The sequence below is a fragment of the Periplaneta americana genome, chromosome 9, assembly GCF_040183065.1.
Source record: "Periplaneta americana isolate PAMFEO1 chromosome 9, P.americana_PAMFEO1_priV1, whole genome shotgun sequence".
In the NCBI taxonomy this organism is placed as follows: Eukaryota; Metazoa; Arthropoda; class Insecta; order Blattodea; family Blattidae; genus Periplaneta; species Periplaneta americana.
In genome coordinates, this window is record NC_091125.1 from 34,721,280 (window position 1) to 34,745,711 (window position 24,432).

The window sequence follows — 24,432 nt, forward strand, 5'->3', positions numbered from 1 at the left end:
CCAATAGGAAAATTAGGTACAAAAATGAAAGGATAATGGCGCTATCTATGATATACTGTCGGAGTGAACTCTGTCGGGCGAAATGGTGTACTAGCTGGATGACTGATGCGTCGAGCTCGGCTCAATCTACATTGCTTTAGATAATGAAGTTGGAGAGGCTTTCCCGGGATATTATTCCGCCATGTATGCATAAGTCACGTGCCTGCGATCCTTACAAATAAAACATAATGGAATTAGTGATTATATACAAGAATATAGGTGCTCCTAACAAAATAAAATCAGCAAGACTTTCAATGCAAATTCAGCATTCTCCAATCTTCCCTTTTTCGCCTTCTCTTCATGTTCTGCACATGAGCCATGTTTAATGTTGTCTATCATCTGATATCTTCTTCTGCCTCAAGCTTTTCTCCCTTTCACCATTGTTCTTAGCCAGTGACCCAGTCAATTTCTTTTTGCTTTCCTGATCAGTTTCAGAATTATTCTTTCTTCACCCACTCTTTGTAGCACAGCTTCATTTCTTATTCGATCTGTCCATTTCACACGCTCCATTCTCCTTCATATTCACATTTCAAATTCTTATACTCATTTTTCTTCACTTCGTCATACTGTCCATGTTTCTGCCTCATACAATGTAACACTCCACACGGAGCATTTCATCAGTCTCTTCCTCAGTTATTTTTCCAGAGGTCCGCAGAAGATGCTCCTTTTTCTATTAAAATCTTCCTTTGACAATGTTATCCTTCTCTTGACTTCCTGGCGACGGCTCATGTTACTACTAATAGGTATAGTACAAGTATTTGAAGCTGTCCATTTGTTCTAATACATCTTTTCGAATTCGCTCGTTCAACTTCTTTAGTTTTCTTCCGATAACTGTGATCTACATCTTGTTTGCATCTATCTTCATTCCATACTGCTCACAGCTGTCATTTATCTCCATTAGTATATTTCTTAGTATCATCTTCTCTTCTGCTAACAACGCCATAATGATCAGCAAATCTTATGCATTTTATTCTTCTGCCTCCTCCTATTACAAACAGTAAAAGTAAGGTAAACCTACAGGAATAGAATTTCACTTATACACTGTTTGATGTATTTCACATGCAGTATGAAAACAGCTTTTCAACATATTTCAATATTTATTTTTTATTTTATATACGTGCAGATTATTGGTATCCGACCTGGCTGAATTCTTTTTTGATGTAAATAACACTTCATTTTGAAGTTGTTTGTTTTTTCTATTATTTCGAGTGCACATGGAATTTCTAATTATAATGTTATAAAATACATTTCTTTATTATCTTTTATTGAATAACTCATTTAAAGAATGAAAAGCTTCATGTCTATCATTTATGCTACTTTCGTTTTTTTCTTTCGCGGTAATGTTCAATTTTGAGTTCAACACAGAAATGTAAGAATGACCACAATCTTTTTAGCCTTTAGAATTCATTTCTGAACTTCTGTTTGTTAGCATTAAAAATCGATCAATTTTATATCTGGACCCTTCATATTTCGGTCAAGAAAAATGATATACATAATTAAATTTAGTAACTTTTTCCAAAATATTACTTCAATGGAAATATCTGTCCTTAGCAAATCATTTTAAGAATTTCCCATAATAACTTGATCTTATACAAATAGGCTAGTAATGTTCAATATATATTACAAAATTCGCTGTCTTTATCCCTTTCATTCAGTCATTCCCAAAAAATATTAATTAATAATAATGGATAATTTTCGTTATATTATTAATAGGCTATGTACATTTTATTTAATTTTGATCATAAAATACGGAATAGCTCTGCGGTATACAATTTTTGTACCTGTTCATTTCTACCTACTACCACAGTCTAGTATATAATCACGAAGCTCAATACGTAATAAATATGCATCCATAGATAGTTACTAAACACTAGGATCGCTAATATCGCCTCATTACAGACAATGCGAAATAGTACCGACACCCTCACAACTCATGCTTCGTGACTGTATATACTAGACTGTGCTACTACTCTCTCCGTCTCTGTCTCTCAGCGGCAGTAGTTTTAAAACTGTGGTACGCGACCCTTTACCTGAGATTGGTTTGATAGGGAGGTGTACAAGGCTTCTTAATAATAATAATAATAATAATAATAATAATAATAATAATAATAATAATAATAATAATAGGCTAATAATAATAATATTAACAGTAATAACACGAAAGCTCAAGGGCCAGACAACATTAGCATATTACTCATGCAGAAAATACAAGACATAGTAATACCTACAATTGCACACATATTCAATAGTTACTTAATCACTTCAACTTTCCCTAAAATATGGAAGCAAGCTTTCGTTCTTCCTCTTCCAAAAGTCAAAGTTCCCACCGACCCGAACGACTATAGACCAATCAGTATCATGCCAGCCATATCAAAAGCACTGGAAAGAATCGTACACAGACAAATTACTAACTACATGAACGAACACAAACTATTCGACAAATATCAGTCAGGTTTCAGAGCTGGACACAACACAAGCACTGTTCTACTTAAAGTGACAGAAGACATTCGTGAAGCAATCGACTCTAATAAAGTAACAATACTAACACTTCTTGACCTTAGCAAAGCTTTCAACTCTGTAAATTTTGACATGCTCACCCTTAAATTGAGAAATCTGCATTTGTCAGAGACTGCTGTGAGTTGGTTCGAATCCTACTTACGGGAAAGACAACAATGTGTTGTATCCGGGAATCGAAGCTCTTCCTGGCTTAACATAACATCAGGTATACCACAGGGTTCGGTACTCGGACCATTGTTGTTCACAATATATGTCAATGATATTACATCTCATGTAAGGCATTGTAACTATCACTTGTATGCTGACGACCTTCAATGCTACATCTCTTCCCGCTTAGATCGAATAAATGACGCTATAGATAAATTGAACGAAGACATTGACTCGATTGTGACATGGACAAAGAAATTCCATCTTAATATCAATTCTGGAAAGACACAAGCAATCATATTAGGACACAAACGACAAATCGACGCTGTAAAGCACCTCGACATTTTCCCCGTTAAAGTAAGTACAGTGCATATCCCTTTCAGTTCTTCGGTAAAAAAATCTTGGTATTCACATGGATAATAATCTCAACTGGGACATGCAAATCACAGAAACCTGCAGAAAAGTATATTCTATTATCCATGTGCTAAAAAGGGTAAATGTTCATCTTCCCTCTTGCTTAAGAAGTCCCTTGTGCAGACACTTGTATTTCCCTATTTTGACTATACTGACATTTTACTGACTGATCTTTCCAGCGACAACAAAACGAAACTTCAACGTGCTCATAATTTGTGTGTACGTTTTTTTAAGCAATGTTCGTAAATATGATCATATTACCCCATCCTTGGAAGCAATAGGTTTGGCTTAAACTAGATAAGAAAAGAAATTTACATTCACTTCTCCTTATCTTCGAGATCTTGAACTCTTCTATTCCTTCGTACCTGTCGCCTCGCTTCACTTACCTTTATTCCCACCACAATCTGAACACACGCTCTCGCCATGAAACAATACTAACAATACCATCCCATCGCACCTCCTCATACTCATCCTCTTTCACAATAGCCTTGCCAAGACTCTGGAATTCGTTACCTGCTAGCATCAGGGACTGTCGAAATAAAATTCAATTCAAACGCGAACTTACTAGGCACTTGGTCAGTAATTGACACTCGTTCAGACATGGTTTCTTGTAAATAGTTCTCTTAATCTATCACAAAATATTTCAATATCCGGTAATTTCATCACTATAGAATTTTGTTATTATAGGTTTAATTTGTAATTCAGTAAATACAAACATATTCTTTGTTCTTAACTTCTATAATAAAATGTCTAGCTTGCATTAATCAGGTATTCTTGTCGTACTTTAATTTTTATTGTAATTGTAAATTTAATATTAATCGTAATTTTATTGTTCATGTTATAGTTGTAATCCCCTGGTAGAGGGGCAGAGAAGGCCTGATGGCCTTATCTCTACCAAGTTAAAAAAATAAATACTAATACTAATAAATATTATCATCAGATTGCACCGAATGATATTAAAAGTCACAAAATATAGAAAAATTAGTTGAGTCAGATGTAAATAATAACTCGCTGAGTTTATGTCAGTTTTTGTAATAGTTTTATTTTCATTAGGGTTAATACAGTTGTCGAATAACGCAAAGCTGCAATATCATAAAATAAATTGAATGATAGGCTTAATGTGAAATAGTAATTTTCTGTACAAATGAATTGACATGGTCCTGAATAGCATTATGTCCATGCTGTCAAAGCATAATCTTGCAAAAACAGCGGTTATTATATGTCTGTACATTTCATTATAACGCCTTTATAAAATACCCCGTTTGTTGCGCTGTAGTGCCGCATAATACGCTGTTTTTGTGGAATAATTTCTATGTCATTTTCAGCAATGTACTGTAATAGCAATGAAAGATTTTGGCCATTGAATGGAAATGTTTGCTGGTCATTTTGTTGTATTTTAGTTTATTGAAGTATCTGTGAGTGTGATTACAATGAGTATTAAACGAAAAGCGATTTCTGTGTCGGAAAAATTGAAAATCTTACGATAGTTGACATTAAGGACGATAATAAAAAATCGCGACTCAATTACTGCAGCTGCGACGTCGGGAGAATGTAAGCGCAGGAAAGTGAAGTGTGATAAACGTGAGGTCTTGGAGAAGACGCACACGGCAAACAACTATACCTAAATTACTTTTTTTTTTTCGAAAGAATTAAGTACAGTACATATTGTAAATGTCTTTGACGTAGACCTACAGTAATTATACAGGGACATCATTTTATTTTTACTTCAATTTTTATTGTACCTGAATTTTTGAATGTACTTCACTCCCACCCCTTCTACTAATGAAGATCCATCTGTCCTCCAGACAGAATCAAGGCCGCATATAGTAAAGAGCACTGACTTAGCGAGTATAGTACGTTCCAGAAATATGTTCGCATTTTCCAGTGACGAAAAAGCTTTCAATATTGAATCATATTTTCGCACAGGTACTGTCCGTTTGCCTACGTCACATCCCTATTTCCCCATGTAAAAGCTGGGCTGTCTTAGCTCTTTTCTGAAAACATTAATTTCTGTTAGGAATTGGACGTTTACGTAATATTATACAACTGTTTAAAATAACTTAAATAATAGGGCCTCGTTAAGTAATTAACTGTCACGTGATTTCTCCCCTTTCTACGATCTTGCGGCATAACCACTTGGACGGACAATAGATAGCATGTCTGAGTAATTTTATCTGTGCGAGTCAGGCAGAAGTGAAGATTGAATTTACAATACGTAAGGTACTCTTTTATAGAGTAGGTACAGAATTATTTCAACATGAGTTACTAGTACGAAGGACGAAGCTGGGAATTGGAATTAGATGCAATAGTCTATAGTGCGATAATATGCACAAAAAAGAACTGAAGTCTGTATCGAAATGAACGGCCACCATTTTCAAATATGTGTTTAAATATCCATATTATGATTATTTTTCAATTTAACTTCATTCTCTAAATTGTACGCTAATGTGCTGTAGACAGTATAATATACACTGCATAATGAATACGTTCGCATGGATAACTCAGTTCGTGAGTAAAAACACTTATTGTTAATACAGTACTGCATTTTGATTAAACAAAAACCTAACGAAAATTATCAAACTCAAAATCGCGATATTTCCTAGTTTACGTAAATGGATGAAGTACTTTTCTTCCCTCCTATACCTAGTAAAGTGATTTGTTTTTGTTTTACGCGAGTATCATCGAACTCCAGCCGCGGAAGAGGGTAGCGAACGGTGTTTCCGGTTCTCTAAAGGTATAGCTAGGTTAATATTAAAAATGTTAGTAAAAATAAAATGATGTCCCTGTATAATGCAGTAATACTGTATTACCTTTCATGAATCATAGACTCGCATTCCAATAAAGAAAAATGCTAATATATGCTGTATATAAGTCAAAATTAGTATACTCTCCTAATATGCAGTCCCGGTTAATACACGGTATACACGCGGTCTTTTGAACAACGTCTTATCGGGGTTTTACTACTCGTATATTAACCTATAAAATTGGAACCACTGGGGGTAGAAATGTGATTTTTCTTTCTGTGTCTTCAGAAAACAATAAACATTCATCATATATGCATGCTGGGTCCCTACAACATACCAATTTTCTGAGCGCATTTGTTATTTGAGTTTGAAACTTTCTATGCGGCGAGTCTGCGTGCCCATATGTTGCAAAGCAGTGGCTGTCGCTGATATGCGGACATACCTGCAAACGTCAGGAGGTTTGAGCGCGACTGTAGTCAGTGAAATAGGCAATGCAGGGGGAAAAGAACTGGGTACCCTAACCCATTATCTACTGGCTTAGTTTCCTCAAGAGCGGTGTCTTATTGATGTCACATATGAGGTTCAGATCTGTGAACGGACAATTGACTACTTATACAAAAATTATTATTATTATTATTATTATTATTATTATTATTATTATTATTATTATTATTATTATTATTATAGTTTTATTTTCCCTGGCAGAGTTAAGGCCATCAGGCCTTCTCTTCCACTCAACCAGGATCAAATCACATACAAAAAAATACATACCGGTATACAAATATTAACTTAAAAATAATAACAAACATAATTATGTAAAAAAGAGAGATTGAATACATATCCACAATCAGTATTAACTTTAAAATAACAATAATAAAAAAATATATAATAAAAAAAGAGACTGAATACATAATCACAAACCGGAAAATACGTCTAGTATACAGTATTAACTTAAAAAAAAAGAATTAATACATATGAATATAATCTCACAACTAAAGGAATAGTAGAATTAGTATGATCAGTATAGCACGTGTTACATTGAGACAATGACAATTACTTAGATATAAGTGTTAATGGAAAAATAAAGTAATGACTGTGTAAAATAATAATAATAATAATAATAATAATAATAATAATAATAATAATAATAATAATAATAATAATAATAATAATAAATAAAATGATACCTAAAAAACTAATTGTTTGCATTTAAAATATATCTAACAACCTAATTTTAAACAACTGAGGACTAAGACTACCCCTGATTTCGAGCGGCAGCGAATTCCATGAGCGGGCCATGGCTATTGAGAAAGAACTTGAGTACAGAGATGTCTGATGACTGATCACTACTACTACTACCACCATCATCATCATTACCATCATCAAGTCCACTTCCTTAAATTCCCAGTCTTGCCAGTCACAACATACCTCCCCATACACATGCATAACAGGAGCTTCACATCCAGAAAACTTGATCTGAAGGCGATAGCGAAAGACATGCATTTCTTGTTTCCCTCAATACAGAATAATATATAGTCTAATGTATATGTTCGTCGCAGGATTAGGAACTACGCCTTTGCGAGGTAATACGTCACTTATAATACTGTCAAATAACCGCTATATTTGACCCTCCACCTCCAAAAAAAAAAAAAAAGAGGGAGGAGGAATGAAGGGTGTGCGACCATTAATACCGATATATGAGGTCCGGCGAACTACGTTAATCCAAGTTGGCTTTTTCTGTTCCAGAATGTGTAGGAACTTAATCCTTGGCCACTCCGAACGCCGTGACTTCTACCCCAGTATAAGAATCTGTCTCTGTCGGAGAAGGGGAGTCCATGCAGGAACACGGATGAGGGTCAAGCGAGCAGGATTTATGTCGATACACTTTCTGCTGAGGATCTAAACAAGGAGTCACACCCGCTTACCTCAATTAACTTCCGACAGATCTGATCGCGAGACAAGTTCGATCCGTCTTTACAAAGCCCCCGTGTTACGTCGCTTCATTATAAACAGATTAAGCTGTTCGTTGTTGTTTTTTTTTCTTTCACAATATAGAATACAGTACAAAGAATCGAGTTGCTATTTTCAGTTTCTTTGTTATCAAAACTTATTTTTATTGAATTGATTCTCTGTCCGTCTGGCAAAATGAACGAATAGTAGGTATTGGTATAGAGTCTTTCGGTTTATAAAATACCATAAGATAGACTATAAATATAGGCATCTTTTTAGCGGACATTCCCCCTCTTTGTAATATAACAATAAGTTATGCACGCATTTTCTAACGTATATAAAATAACAGAAGAAGTAAATCTTTCCCATTTATTCGTGTATTGGAAATATATAAATAAGTTAGGTGTACATCGACCATACTAGCTTCGCTTGGGTTCGGAGGGCAAGATGCGAGTCAATAGTTCACACTACAATTCAGCAACCTCCCCACACACTGCGGTACTGTGTTTACATTTATTTATTCGTGTAGCTATATGTACTGTATAAGTCACAGCGGAGTTTATACGAAGTAACTAGAAGTAGTGCTGAGTCTAATGCACATGGAAAACATGTCAGAAGGGAAAATGTTAATGCCAAACATTGGACACGATCCATTTTTATGTGTAGGTAAAAAATAAGTCATAATTTCGCCTTACCTCGCCATCTGTCCATCAAAAAATATAATAATAAAAAAAGTCTGTGAACAACAGGAATACTACTAATGTACAAAATACCACTTGAATTTTATAACAGTAACAAAGTATTTATTTAAATGCAGCTTACATGCAATAAACGATGTTTTTTTACCACGGTTAGACAAAACTAACCATTTTCATGAGCCAGGCTCTTTATTTTTTGGGGAGCCACCCCATTTTCCCCACACATGCAATGAGAAAACCATTCGAGATATGATGATACATTTACTGAAATATATTACAGAATATTAAATATCTATGCAGTTCAAACACACGCTCTGTGCTCTCCACTGTGGCTATGTAGTGACAATATCTTGAGATGCGCAATAAATGTAACAACATTCATCTAAGAATTTCATTCGCATATCTTCCTATAACCGCTTTTGTTAACATCATGTATTAGTCATAGTGATATAATAGTACATTATGCAACGAGCCTATAATGAAGGTAATTAAGAAGTGAGTATGGATATTTATGAAACGAGCGCAGCGCTCGTTTCATAATTTTCATACGAGCTTCTTAATTACCATTATAGGAGAGTTTCATACGACATTTTATGCTCGACCATATTTCTAACTTGATATTATTAATTTTTTAGCAATGTCCCGTATGTTGTGAGATGTGCGCAGACGCGAAAGTATTGATTTTTTCCGAGGAACAGATGTCCACATTGACCTTGCAAGGCCATAAGAACCTACAGAGATAACATTGAAATTAAATTAGACATTGAAAAACGAGATGAGAAATTGAATTTATTTGAATATTATTTACAATTAACGCTAATTATTATAGTAACAGAATATAACCTTCTGCGACAGTATTTGATTTCCAGCCTCCGTGACTTTTCGCTAATTCTCTTTCGATTGCATATCCGAGAATAATCGATACTTGCGGTTTTATAACGGTAGAAAGCTGACCTGTCATTGGCTGAACAGTTGTAACCTGAGTTGTCATTGGCTGAAAGACCTGACCTTTAATGAGTAGGTGTACTTTAATGACATACATTAAAGGTCTGCTACCAGGTGTATAATTACTACATTTCGGCATGGTCGAGCATAAAAAAAAACAAAAGTCTTAAGAAAAATTTAACTCAATAAAGAATTTAGGTACCACAAAACATTTTTAGTCGCTATCGCTACGTGCTGCCCGTAATTTGTGTACTGTACAATAAGTAAAGCGCATGTAGATGTTTTAGATCAAATTAATATAGGAAATTAACAAATGACAAAATATAAATATCAGCACAAACTTAAAATAAAACAAATGTTGTATGTGTTTGTGGTTTTCGAGTCTCTACACGTTACAATCAATGACTGTAAACATTTTAAGTGTTTTAAATGAAAAATATGTCCTTATTTCTGATAAAATACATTTTCTTCTTTCTTAATGACGAGCTTACTGCCAAATTCTTCTATTGGAGCACTCATTTCCAAGCGCCTGTCTTAGTTTTGTTCACGTATGTTCACTGAACAGCAGACCTGAACTCTGTAGTAGGGTCGGATGCCGCCGAAATATACTCCATACATATCTACAGTGTTGCGAGTTCCTTGGAGGCTCTAGGTAACCAAACGTAGGACTCTAGTTACCTAGAGGCCCCGAGCAATCTGCAACAGTATAGGTATTTCTGAAGGATAGCGCGGCGTACACACTTCAGATCTCCTGTTCAGCGAACATGCCGAAACAAAACAAAGCTAGGCGCTCGGATATCAGTGCTCTAATAAAAGTATTTGGTAGCGAGCACTTCATTAAAAAAGGAGAGAATGCATGTTATCAGAATGGAGGAGGAATGTTCCATTTGAAACACTTAAAATGTTTACAGTCACTCGTACTGCGTAAAGACTCGTGAAGCAAGCAATCACTGTAAATAATTTTGTTTTTTACTGTGATCTATTGCATTATTGTAATTTTAACCATTAACTAATTTATTGATTGATCGATCGATGGATCGATTTATTTATTTATTTATTTATTTATTTATTTATTTATTTATGTACTTATTCATTCACTTATTCATTCATTGACTCATTCAGTCATTCATTTATTTATATACTAGCCGTACCCGTGCGCTCCGCTGCACCCGTTAGAAATAAATATAAAGTAATTACATAATTAAAATAGGAAATTTTATCCAGGGAACATTCGTGTTTGATATAAGGATAAATCGTTTATTATGTTAATTTAAATTGTATTTGCATAATTAAAATGCGATCATTTTGATCCAGAGACCACTCATTTAGTCATAAAATTATTTTAGGAAATACAGGAAACGAATGTACAGAATAGCCTATCAAGTTTTCTGTGCATAAGAAGCTATTTTAATCTTACCTGTCTTCGATTCACTCAGAAGTTACTGTAATAACATTATAGCATTATGTCCATCTAGAGAAACTACACTTTCCAATAGTGAATTAATAATTAATTATACAAATCGGTTAATTTATCTTCCGATATCACTTCATACAAACACAGAAACATTATCTTCAGGCTATCTTTCATAGCTTTCGATTGTTGCTGTCCAAGGCCCTTTATAGACGAAGTCATTTGTTTTTTAATTCATTACACGGCCTTAGATGGCAGTTATTTTAATTTTAAAACTCATTTATCTCATTAAATATCAGTCCTATCAAAATTTTTCAAGGAATAAAACTTATCGGAAATTATTTTTAAAGAAACGTTTGTTATGTAACATTTTTCACAAAAATCAATAATAAGCGAGATATTTCGATTTATTTAATTCAGGCCCCCTTATAACCCCCTTTTAAATAATGTATTTTGAATGCCACATAGCCTAAAATCTAAGTTACAACGAACTTAATTTATATTCCAATTTTCATCGAAATCCGTTCAGCCATTATCGCGTGAAAAGGTAACAAACTTACAGACAGACATACAGACAGACAGACATACAAACAAAAATTTCAAAAAAGCAATTTTTGGTTTCAGGGTGGTTAATTGTATATGTTAGGACCAGTTATTTTTGGAAAATCGAAAATTACCAGAAAAATTTCGGCTACAGATTTATTATTAGTATAGATTTATTTATTTATTTATTTATTTATTATTTATTTATTTATTTATTTATTTACTCACTCATTCATTATTTAATTCATTCACTGACTCATTCAGTCATTCATTTATTTATATATGTGTTCTTACATACGCTGTGTCCAATTAGAACGTTCGCGTGTAAAACAAGTAGGTCTATTCATAATTAATTTCTATAATCTGACATTCTGACTGAGGTTCTGGCTGATGTGTACATCTATTATCAAACAGTATACAGCTCACTTGAAGATGTGTGTCAGAGAAAGACAATTGCTTGTATGCATCTGAAGTTTGATTAGTGGAATATGTAGCTATTCAGCGATTTATTCAATGTACGGGGAAAGCAACTGGCCATCCTAGCGCATTATATCCTACCCTATCCTCATGTGGTTCCTTGTTGGTATCACTTGTGAGCTTCAGACCTATCTTCGGACAGTTGACTAAACAGCAACAATCTGGCATTAGATACAGTAACATAAATGGAGACACAAAAATCTACAAGCATTTCTAAATCAAAAATATTAACTCATTTTCAATTGTGAATATTCAAATTTCAATCCTTTCAATACTTATATCGATTGCTTCTAAACTCATTTTCACTTTGATAAAAAAATCTATTTATTTTGAAAGTTCAATAAAATATTCAAGAGTCTGTAAATAGAAATAATGAGCATTGGGTTTTACTTTTTGGCTAAGAAATATATTGTGAAACAAAAACGTAAACCTATCTAGAATCTAAATGCGTTTTACTTTGTGAGAATAATCATCTGTTGCCCATAATTTGGCTTTAAATAAATTAGATAGTTTGTTATTAAATCCACGTGACGTGAGTAGTATTCTCATTGTTCAGTGTCTGTAGGAATAAGCAGACAAACACACGAAACGGAGCTGAGAGACGAGACAGAGCTCTCCGTTCCAAGCGAAGCTAGTAAGCCTATGATCCGTGCACACCAAACTTTTACTTAAAGTAATCAAACGTAGAACTCTATTTACAACATAACAATGAACACAGAAGTATATTTCAATAATAGTTCTCTAAAGACGAACTAGAAAAGTTGCCTAGTGAATATTAGCACACTTTTATATGAGCCCCATTAATGGCACGGACAATGTCTAGCCGGTATTCCATCTCAATCCAAGTGCGCTCAAATATGTTGTTGCAATGGTGTGGATGACAGCACGAATTCTGTCGTGTAGTGTATTCATATCTGGTACCTTAGTGAAGTAGAGTCTATCCTTGAAATGCCCCACAAAAGAGAAAGTCCATAAGTGTGATATCTGGAGAACAAGGTGGCCAAGAAATAGGGCCCGATCCACCGATCTGGAAAACTGTGGAAGCGGGCAATGCAGTTCTCTTGAGACTTGCCTGATAGATTTTCTAGGGCTGCGTGTCAAAAGTCACGAACTGCAACTCATCAGACGAGCGTGGCATTGTCACTGGATAGACTACTGGTTTCTTGTATACACGACGAAACTTACGTTGAGGGACACTATGGATTTTTTCCTCTGCAAACCACACTGCAGTTTGAACACATCTTAAACTGTCGCCATGTTTACAAAATCGACGTCTCACGTGAATTATTAAACTGGAACAAAGAGAGCAAAAAGCGAATGTAAACTTATATATGATACTAAAAACCAAATACCTGGCCATCATATGTATAATAAGTGGTTCTTCAGTCGGTGTAAAAACCACAGAGGTTTACACCTTGTACGTCTTATACAAGCAATACTGGGTGTTCAGTTCAAAGTGTGTCATGGCTCGCTGTATGCCGTCATGTGGCTAGTCGATGAGCCTAGAGAATTCAATCTTCCTACACTTCCGCAGAGGTGTATTACTTATGTGCCAGAGAAGTTGCCTAGCAAGTACGGCGTTCATTCAGAAGAGTACTTACTGTTACGTACGGTAACGCCGGTAGTGCAGGAATGTGAACTGTTTCGAAACATGCACTGAGGTGAGTTTTTTCTTACTGTCGGGATATGTGGAGAGAGTTAAGACGATTACTTACGTATTTGTTGACATTAATTTCGACGGTGAACATGACACGGAGCATTTGATTTGTGTTGTGGAATGTTTCCGTACGCAACCGATGATAACAAATACCCTGCGTATGACTTGCCCGCGCAAAACACAGTTCGAAAGAGGTTATGGTAGCACACAGACCGTACAGACCGTCATCTGTTGCTACGACGTTCAAGTTATACCGTACACGTTCTCAAGTTCAGATTGAACGCCTAGATTAATAGGCAACTTCTCTGACACAAAAGCTGAAACTCGCTTCAAATCGCTGACTCATCAAGTGACGTCATGACACACTTTGAAATGAACACCCAGTATAAAACGTTTATATTTGAAGAAATGTTTAGTTACATTATTTAGATTTACTTACGTTATTTAATAGGTACATACGTTAGAAAATACGTAAATAACTTATTTTAGTTATACCACAAAGAGGGATCATTCTTCTCTAAGAAGACCTATATACCCAATGGAAGGTTTTCTAAACTCCGAACGCTCTATAGGCTAGTAATGTTAACCGATTTTAATATTAAATAATTTACACTAATAGCCTTTTGACTTAGACTATTGAAGCTAAAACTGAAAGACTGACGGCTTACGTTAAGAGTGAGTGATTTATTGACTTTCTCGCTCAATCACTCACTGATAATAGAATTGGCTGGCAGATCCGACTTGATTGCTATAAAAGTTATTTATTTTATCACATTAAAATAAATAATTGATATTTTATGCAATTCTAGCATTAAACACGCTTGTTATAACGCTATAAATGATGCACAATTTGCCTAATTCTGGCACTGCTTCCAGAAAAGGTTATTTAGGAACTAGTATTCCATGACGTCATCACCGCCTTCACAGCACTATTTTATACAACGTAACTGTAAGAAAAAGCTTCAAAACAACAACAAAATAATATTGTTTTAGAAACGGTTACTTAGCAACCATGCAATATATAACGTCATATCCAGTACTCGTGTCTTTATTACGTCATAACCTTGCATTTTGTAAATTTATAATAGTTTTTTTTGCATAGTTTAATGCTAGAGTAGCATAAAACGTTGTATGTAACACGTGTATAATCTTAATTTTAAACATTCGTGAAAATTAGCGCCCTCGCTTACTCTCACGCGATAAATATTCACTCATGTCATAATTTCCAACATTATACACCAGTTACATAAATTACTATTATGGAGCATGGGGAACGTCAAGAGAGGACTTCATTAATAGATGTATTGACATCATAGCGTATTCCCAGACTACCAAGAAAGGATATATAATTGATCCTACCATAAGGATTGAAACGGGGAGTAGCCAGCCGGAGGATGTCAATCAAGAAAAAAATCAACATTTATCTGCCAACAGTTGATTACTTCAAAGCAAAATACCAGCTTGAAGACATTGAGGTGATTGGTCTTCTTATTGGAGCTCGTGGTGTGATTCCCAAGTTCTTTGAACGCTTCAGGAAGACTTTTGAACTACACAGACACTTACTGCTGACATCATAACTTCAGTTTTGAAACGCTCTTGCCAAATTCTGAGTCATCATATTCACTCTGTTTAATTTTGTTTATTTATTCACTTTCTATTCATATATGTTTATTTTAATTTTCTTTCTACAAAATTTATGTAAACATTTAATATTGCAAAATTCATGTAGGAGAGTATACTGAGTCCTTCTGGGCTACCTCCAATGGGAGGCAGTTATTATTATTATTATTATTATTATTATTATTATTATTATTATTATATGCCTATACATGAGTGAGTGACTTTTAAAATTTCTGTGGTAGATCAGTTAGCTATAGAAAAGAATCAGGATTTTGTTATACGTCGGAATATGGCTGAATATAATATATTTCCTAGAAATTTAATTCGTAATGATAACAAATGACAGTGGTGCATTGTATCTTATGTCGACTCTATGTCGTAATAATATATTCTCATTTAAGAAACTCTTACTGGGAATATATCATACATTTTAATCTGCTTTCTTCTCACTCGTTTTTGGAATTTCTTCTTTTATCTCTCAAGAGTTGTAGAAGGAGAAAGTCCTCGTATCCAGACAGTCATTTGTTGTAAGGAACGCTGTGGAAAATTGGATCCTTAGCTACCGCCGCCTCGCCGCTGTGTTTGTGTGATTACTTCTTCTGCTTCCCTAACACCAGGCGGGGGCTGGATGATGCAGGCACAGAAGGCTAGTGCGTCTTGATAAATCACTTTGGGTCTCATTTTCTGAAACCTCTCTTCTTCCAATTCGTACAGCGGCAACTCGTCTTCATAATATTTCGGTATCTAACGTACAGTGTAAGCTAATGTTTCTTCTTCTGATCTTCATTTTCTGCGCCAAAGATTACATTTCCACCCAATGTTAATAATTTACTCCCTTTCACGTATCACCCATATAGTTATTATTTATCCCTTGTATTATTAAACAAATGCAATTTTCTTGGAAATGTAAATATTTTGACAGCCCAATAATGTACTCAAATTTGTCGTTCTCCGTGGGTCTGTCACCAAGCTAGTTTTGGATCCGAGATTCGCGAGTTCAAATCAGACCGAGGTCAATGATTTAAAAAGGTGACAATATCGTTACCATAACTTCCTCGCAGGAGAAATAAGCTGAAGGCCATTGTCGTAGATTTGCGGCACGTAAAAGATATATCTCCCTGACAGAGAGCTCCACGAATAATTCGTCGACCATTTCGCGCCCAAATTGATATTGAGCCAGCACAATGGTTCCATATTGATGACCTAATACCTTGGGGAAGCAAAGGCTTTTATCCTCTATTAATATGAACACCCTTCAGCCTGTCTCTCTCAACAACAAAATAATTCCTTTCCGTGCTACTGTAAAAAACCTCGGCATCTATTTCGACTCTAATATGAACTGGAATAAGCAAATCAGATATACCTGTAGAAAAGTTTTCTCTATCATGCATTCTTTGAAACGCCTGAAAAATTTCCTTCCTACTAAACCTAAACAAATTCTAGTGCAGACCCTTGTAATGCCTCACTTTGACTATTGTGATGTTATATAGCGACCAAAGTGCTGAACTTTCTCAAAAACTGCAAAATGTACATAATGTCTGCGTCCGATTTATTTTCAATATCCGCCAACATGATCATATATCGGAATATTTTTTACGACTCTCCTGGCTCCGCTTACAAGATCGACGTTTAGTACATTCTCTTTGCCTGCTATATCGAATTATACATGATTCCACACCCAACTACCTTGCCTCTCGGTTTACTCTCCTAGCTTCACATTATAATCGTAATACACGTTCACAGCACAATCTGTTGCTATCAATACCTCCGTCATCAGACGTCTCTGTACTCAAGTTCTTTCTCAATAGCCATGGCCCGATCCTGGAATTCGCTGCCGCTGGAAATCAGGGATAGTCTTAGTCCTCAGTTGTTTAAAATTAGAAATATTTTAAATGCACAGAATTACTTTTTTAGGTATAATTTTTATTATTGTTATTATTATTATTATTATTATTATTATTATTATTATTATTTTATACAGCTATTACTTTATTTTTCCATTAACACTAATATCTAGGTAATTGTCATTGTCTCACTGTATTATTTTTAAGTTAATACTGATTGTGTATATGTAAAAAATCTCTTTTTTTACTTTATTATTATTATTATTATTATTATTATTATTATTATTATTATTATTATTATTTTAATTTAATATTTGTATACGGATATGTATTTTTCTGTATGTGAGTTGATCCTGGTTGAGTGGAAGAGAAGGCCTGATGGCCTTAACTCTGCCAGGGAAAATAAAACTATTATTATTATTATTATTATTAATATTATTATTATTATTATTAATACGAATGGACTTGCTAGATTTCCACCGTCATTCCTTACCATCCATCCATACATACAGTAGAGGAGGCATGACCTGTCTTTTGACCTAATTATGTGTTGTGGCTATATCACCAATGGGTATGGAAGGGAGAAGATATCGATGGCTAAGTAATGATACCTCGTATCTGTGAATTTGTATGTGAATCAGAAACTGTTTTAAAAATTCATTCTCTCAAATTAGACACACTTTTCATACGAGGGTCATTTTATAAACCATGGCAACTATATTATATCTCCAGAATAACCGAAAATGTGCTTAGTACAGTACAGGCTGTACGTTTGAAAACCTGTTGTACAATGTACGGCAGCCGTGGCGAAAATGTGATCGTGCGCCGAGCCACTGTGTAACCACTGTGTAACCTGCAACGTACATAGCACCCATGGAGGGAGGCGGACACCGGAAGGGGAAATGAAGCAACTGTCTGACTTATTAACTGATTTTCATTTTCCTTACGCCAAGCACTTAAATATAATTTTATACAGGTTACAAACCAATGTTTAGTACGTGTAACGAAGAAAGAAATGAATAAGAAAACATAGGACCATTATCACAACCTAAAATTAACTGTCTTCAGGATGTTTCTGCGACAGAGTTTCAAAATCAGGAATTATGTCACTTACTGCCAGTCGTAGTTGATGACGAAGGTATTTGTCTGTCAGTCGTGATCTAAATTTGGTTTTTACTATTTTCATTGCTCGAAATAATTTTTCACAGACGTAAGTTGTAACGAACATGGCTTCAACAGAGCAAGCGAAAGAACGAAGCTTCCGATATTTATTTTTTGGCAAAGATTTGAAAAGTTCAACATATGTCAAATCCTTACATCTAGCTTTCATTTAACATCACATTGTAAATCTGTGAGTTTAAACTGAAGATCCAACCGCATTATTCGTGCATCTGCTGAAAAAGGATCGATGTACAGAGATGATGTTAATAATAATAATAATAATAATAATAATAATAATAATAATAATAATAATAATAATAATACTTAACCTTTTAATGTTTCATGAGTAACATGTAGTATAATGCCTTTTTATGTTATACAACCGTTTTCCTCGTAATACTTGTGAACAATTCATACATTTAATATTCTCATCATATTGGTAGCAAAAAAATGCGTCCTCCCGTTCTACTTGAAACTTTCGTTTTTGTAGAGGTACATGGTTTCGAGAGAGACATTGCGACGATACGTCACTCTCAGGTCAGAGACAAATACAAATGGAACGGAGTGAGAGGGTGGGGGTTGGAGCAGGTAGGAGGCAAGAGAAATGCACAGCTATTATTGCGAGCCATAACGTGCTCTCGCGTCACATTTTCGCCACGGCTGATGTACGGGATGCCTCCACCAAATTGTGTCTGTCTGAATTGGTGGCTAGTTGGCAGCACACGCATAAGTTAGTATGCTAGAGGCTATGCCCCAAAATGGATGTAAGTAAAGTTGAACAGCGAGCATAAGTGAAAACCTGGTCACGAGCGTATGAACCTGAACTAAAGCGTCAGTCAAATGAATAGCGTCATCCTGGTTCACCACGAAGACACAAGTTTCGACAGAATCCATCATCTACAAGGGTCATGATCATTTTGGCGTAGGGTAAACTGGGGTCTGTTGGACAGTCGGGCATGTTGGACACTCTGTACTTTAACGTGTTACCTCGCCATTTGTGGGCACCACATTCTGCTAGAAGTCAATGACGGAAGTAGCCAATAGTGGGGCTACTTCCGTAATTGACTTCTAGCAGAATGTGGTGCCCACAAGTGGCGAAGTAACACGTTAAAGTACAGAGTGTCCAACATGCCCGACTGTCCAACAGACTCTAGTTTACCCTATGACAGCCAAGGTGTTCTATAGTGCCACCCTATGAGGGCCACACTGTCAATGTCCAATACTACACATCATTCCTGATGTACCGTCTGCGTCGTACAATTCGGAAGATATGTCCAGCATTGCTGGACACTGTCATAATCCTCCATTATAACGCAACAGCCCACACTGCAACTCCTGTCAGGAAGCTTTTGCAGCGGTGGGGGTGGAGATTTTGGAACTCCCTCCCTACTCGCCTGATCTCAGTCCATGCAACTTTGATCTCATTCCGCAATTGAAGAAGACGCTGCGTGAGAAGCGGTTTGCAGACTGGGAGGACATCTTATTAGCGTTTCGACGAGAGGTGTACACTTAGTTGAATAGCACACAGCCGATAGTTTTCAGCGCCTGCATCATCATTGGCAAATACGTGGGATTATTTCGAAGGGTGTCAGCTGTGGTTAATGTACTTTGTTTCCTTTGTGCATAAAACAATTATTTCTATTTACGCATTTTTAAATTTCCCTTACCCATTGCCTCCTATACTCGGACATTTGGTATTAGCATTACGAAGCACATTCCACTGACCTTCAATCGCATTATAGTGAATTTCTATTCCTGCAGATTTTATGGCTGTTACAATTTAGTTGAAGGCAGAAAATAGGAAAGATTGGAGAAAGCTGGGTTTCCAGTGAAAGTCCTGCCTTGGGCAGAACATTAAATGAAAATGAAATAATATACTTGCCATGACTTATGAAATGACCCTCGTATATGTTTCTGCTTTCTACATGAGAACAAAATATTAGTTACTGTCCAATTTTGTGTACATAATAATAATAATAATAATAATAATAATAATAATAATAATAATAATAATAATAATAATAATAATGTAGTTAACTTACTTATGGCTTTTAAGAAACCTGGAGGTTCATTGCCGCCCTCACATAAACCCGCCATAGGTCCCTATCCTGAGCAAGATTAATCCAGTCTCTACAATCATATATTACCTCCCTCAAATCAATTTAATATTATCCTCCCATTTATGTCTCGGCTTCCCTCAAGATATTTTTCCCTCCGGTCTCACAACTAACACTCTATATGCATTTCTGGATTCGTCCTTACGTGCTACATACCCTGCCCGTCTCAAACGTCTGAATTTAATGTTCCTAATTATGTCATGTGAAGAATGCAATGCGTGCAGTTATGCGTTGTGTAACTTTTTCCATTCTCCTGTAACTTCATCCCTCTTAGCCCCAAATATTTTCCTAAGTACTTTATTCTCAAAGACCCTTAACCTCTGTTTCTCAAAGTGAGAGTCCAAGTTTCACAACCATACAGAAGAACCGGTAATGTAACTGTTTTATAAATTCTAACTTTCAGCTTTCTTGAGAGCAGACTGGATGACAAAAGCTTCTCAGCCGAATAATAACAGGCACTACCCATACTTATTCTACGTTTAATTCCCTTTCGAGTGTCATTTATATTTGTTACCGTTGCTCCAAGATATTTAAAATTTTCCACCTCTTCAAAGGATAAATTTCCAATTTTTATATTTCCATTTCGTACAATTCTGGTCACGAGACATAATCATTAGAGGCCTACTTTGTCATTTCGGAATTTACTTCCAAACTGTAAAAGTCCCGTGTTTTCCCAAATCGTTTGTGGATTTTCTCCTAACATATTCACGTCATTCGCATAGACAAGCAGCTAGGTCTTGCCTCCCCATTTATACATATATTTATTTGTCTCTCAAAAGTCTTTGAATTGAAATAGACAGTGCAATTTCATTAGCGTACATTTTTAAGTGTTTTAAGCACTAATTTCAGATACGGCATTTCAGTTAGTGAATCACCCAAGATAATTTAAAAACCAATTAATTCTCCTCCCATTGTGATGATTATGTTCTACGTAGTAAAATTTTTCTATTTCTATTTGAGGGGCTTAGAACAAAAAGCAGGTAAGTGACATTATTAAAAAAATGAGGTAATTGCGTGTTGTGATAGCCCAAAAGGATGTTTCTTTGGGATAAAATCAGGTAAGTGATCACACTGTGCAGTGCTGCTATATGGGCATCATTTCACCAAACTAGTGTATAATGTTCCATTGCATGTAGAACTTTAACTGTAATTTTCTCAAAACTATGTTTCCGTCACTTACCTGCTTTTTGTTTTAAGCCCCTCATTTGTGGCTAAGTGCAATATTGTAAATTTTATGTATGCAATGAGTGTGGTTTATGGAAAAATTGGGTGAGTTTAAATTTGATACTGTGAAAACGAAAAATGATATAGCACGATTGTCTTGAATGTCAATGCACTGATTTTGAAAGTAATCGATGAGGTAATACCGAATAGTACTATCTTGTTATGTAATAAATTTCGTAACAGTGAACTCTGTTATTACTAGTTAAAAAGTGTATTCTTTCTTGGTCTTTAAGACAAATTAACTATCTATGTCAGATAAGATTTATTCGATGCACAAGCCAGAAGTAATGTGCAGACTACATTACGTTTTAATCTTGTATTTTGTTTTTTGATCTATTATGTACATCAATAGGGTAATTATTTCGTCTGTAATAATAATGATATCGAAAAAAAATATATAGGCTATAAAACTAGATACATGAAATAAATTCTAAACGATGCGATACTACAGTCAAGAAAGTGACATTGTCTCTTCTTTACGATATAACTTAAGCAAATATTGTTGCATTTGATTTTCTACAGAATCATAAAGAACATAAATTTCGTTGGCCAGTCAAGCAGATTAACATTCTGTAAAGACCTCAACGAATATTAATGCTTTCTTACTCCTTTTTTGACTACCTGAAGACAAAGATAGACCCAATCCTCGATAGTGATTTTTTATAACCAGTAATTAAAGAGTCCAATCTACATCTCTTCTAAATAATTCACCATCACTCTCTCCCTCATTTAGACCGAAATAATTTAACATCTAGCCATTTTATCTCACATTCTCAAAGATCAAAAACACTTACTAGATATTTAAGTGGAAAAAAGTGAAACGTAATGGAATTTTCTTGCTTTGGCACAAATATTTTTCAAGTTTCAGTTCTGAAATGAGTCGCACCACTCAGTTACAGTGCATACTAGAGCCAATAAGGTTGCGAGTGCAGTATTTATGTATCCTAGACGAATGTGTTAATTGCAAATTTTGTAATGTTGAGGAGAGATTGTGAGGAACGTCGTACATTGTTTCAAGAAAACGAACATTTGAGACTAAATGAGAAATTGTGGCTACAAGAAGACGGGCATCAATTAAAAATTAATTTGATAATCACAAAAACCCAAACAAGAGATAGGAGAATATTTTCCTTTCGTTTCAGCATTAAATATGTTTCGTCAATTATACGAAATTTTTGCTACAATATGATAATTACTTTGCTATAGCCTAAAACACGAAATATAATATTTTTATTGCGAGTTTCTGTTCCAAAATAAATGCGGGATTTAATTGTATTTGCAAATTATAAATAATTTCGGAAAACTTATTATTTGTCTCTCTTGTGTTAAATTTTATATTACCTTGTTACCATGTTTCAGCCTGCTATTGGCCATCATCAGAATTGGTTGTTGCTAGTCTTGCCGCCTTTTGATTTGTTTCCTGTGGGGGTGTGTTTGTGTAGTGTAATGTGGAGTCAAAGAGTGTGTTCCGAAATTGAGTTGTGTGTTGAGAATTTTATTTCGATGTGTTTTTGTGTGTCTGTATATTTCGTATTGTTCTAGTGTGTTTAGTTTCTGGGTTTTTGATTGGATGTGTATAATTTCCATGTCTGTATTGATGTCTCTGTAGGTGTGGTTAGCATGTGTGATGTGTTCTGCATATGTGGAAGTGTTTTGTAATTTTGTTATGGCTGTGATGTGTTCTTTGTAACGTATTTGAAATGATCTGCCTGTCAGTCCTATGTAGAAGTTTGAGTTTGTATACGCCTGTGTGGTTGTATTTGTTTGTTTGTGTTGTTTGTGTGTTGAGATGTTTTTGTAGAGTATTATTTGTTCTGTATGCTATGTTGTAATTTTTTAATGAGATTGCAATCTTGCGTGTGTTTTTGTTTTCGTATGTTAGCGTGATGTCTTTTTTGTGTTGTTGTGTTTGAGTTGCATTCTTATGTTTTTTGTGATTATGTTTTGTCTTTCTTATTATGTTTTCTATTATGTTGGGGTTGTATCCGTTTTCTTGTACTATGTATTTGATTGTGTTTAGCTTTTCTTTGTAGTCATGTTGGTTCATTGTTACACTATACAAACACATCCCCACAGGAACCAAAACAAAAGGCACCAAGACCAGCAATAACCAGTTCTGATGATGGCCAATAGCAGGCTCAAACATGTTAAAGAGGTAATATAAAATTTAACACAAGAAAGACAAATAATAAGTTTTCCGAAGTGATACAGTGTTAGAAGTTGTATAAGCAAGATGTATATAAATAATTATTACATTTAATGTGTGAAGTATAAATATATAAATTCATTTTGAGATAGAGGGCAGTGAAAAATGTATGTATCTTGACTAAAAATGTCTTCATAGGCTTGTGTTTGCCCAATGTTAACTCACTGTATGATCTTGAATCATTCGCTCTTTGTAAATGTGTAATGCTTGTTCATAATGCTATGGGATATGAACGGCTTAAGGTGCCCAATTCTTGGCGTTTCATGACGTTGATGTATAGTCTATAACTGTCATTCCTCGGCTGAAAATCAAATTACTCGCCTCATCATTGCACTTCATCCTCACAGCAGTTGTTGTAAGATTTGTTATACCTGACGTGACTGTGTAAAAGTGTCGCCCTCTCTGAATCATCCGTATTCATCTAGCATCGCTACGGAGATGAACTATAAGCTTCACAAGCCGGTTTGTCGCAACCTTTGACCTCAGTTGGAACGTCTGTTTTTGACTTGACAGTTGCTACGAGGAATTTTGTTTTGTTTTTTTTTTCTCTCAACTCTTTTAAATTAAATATAATGAACCAGAAGTGTATTCATCATTCGAATTTATAACGCTTCCAAGACCACTAGTCACTTATAAAGTTTGACAAGTTGAAAATTCATATCAGATTTAACTTTTATCATAAAATTTAACGGTTTACTTCATGTGTAATATATAGATA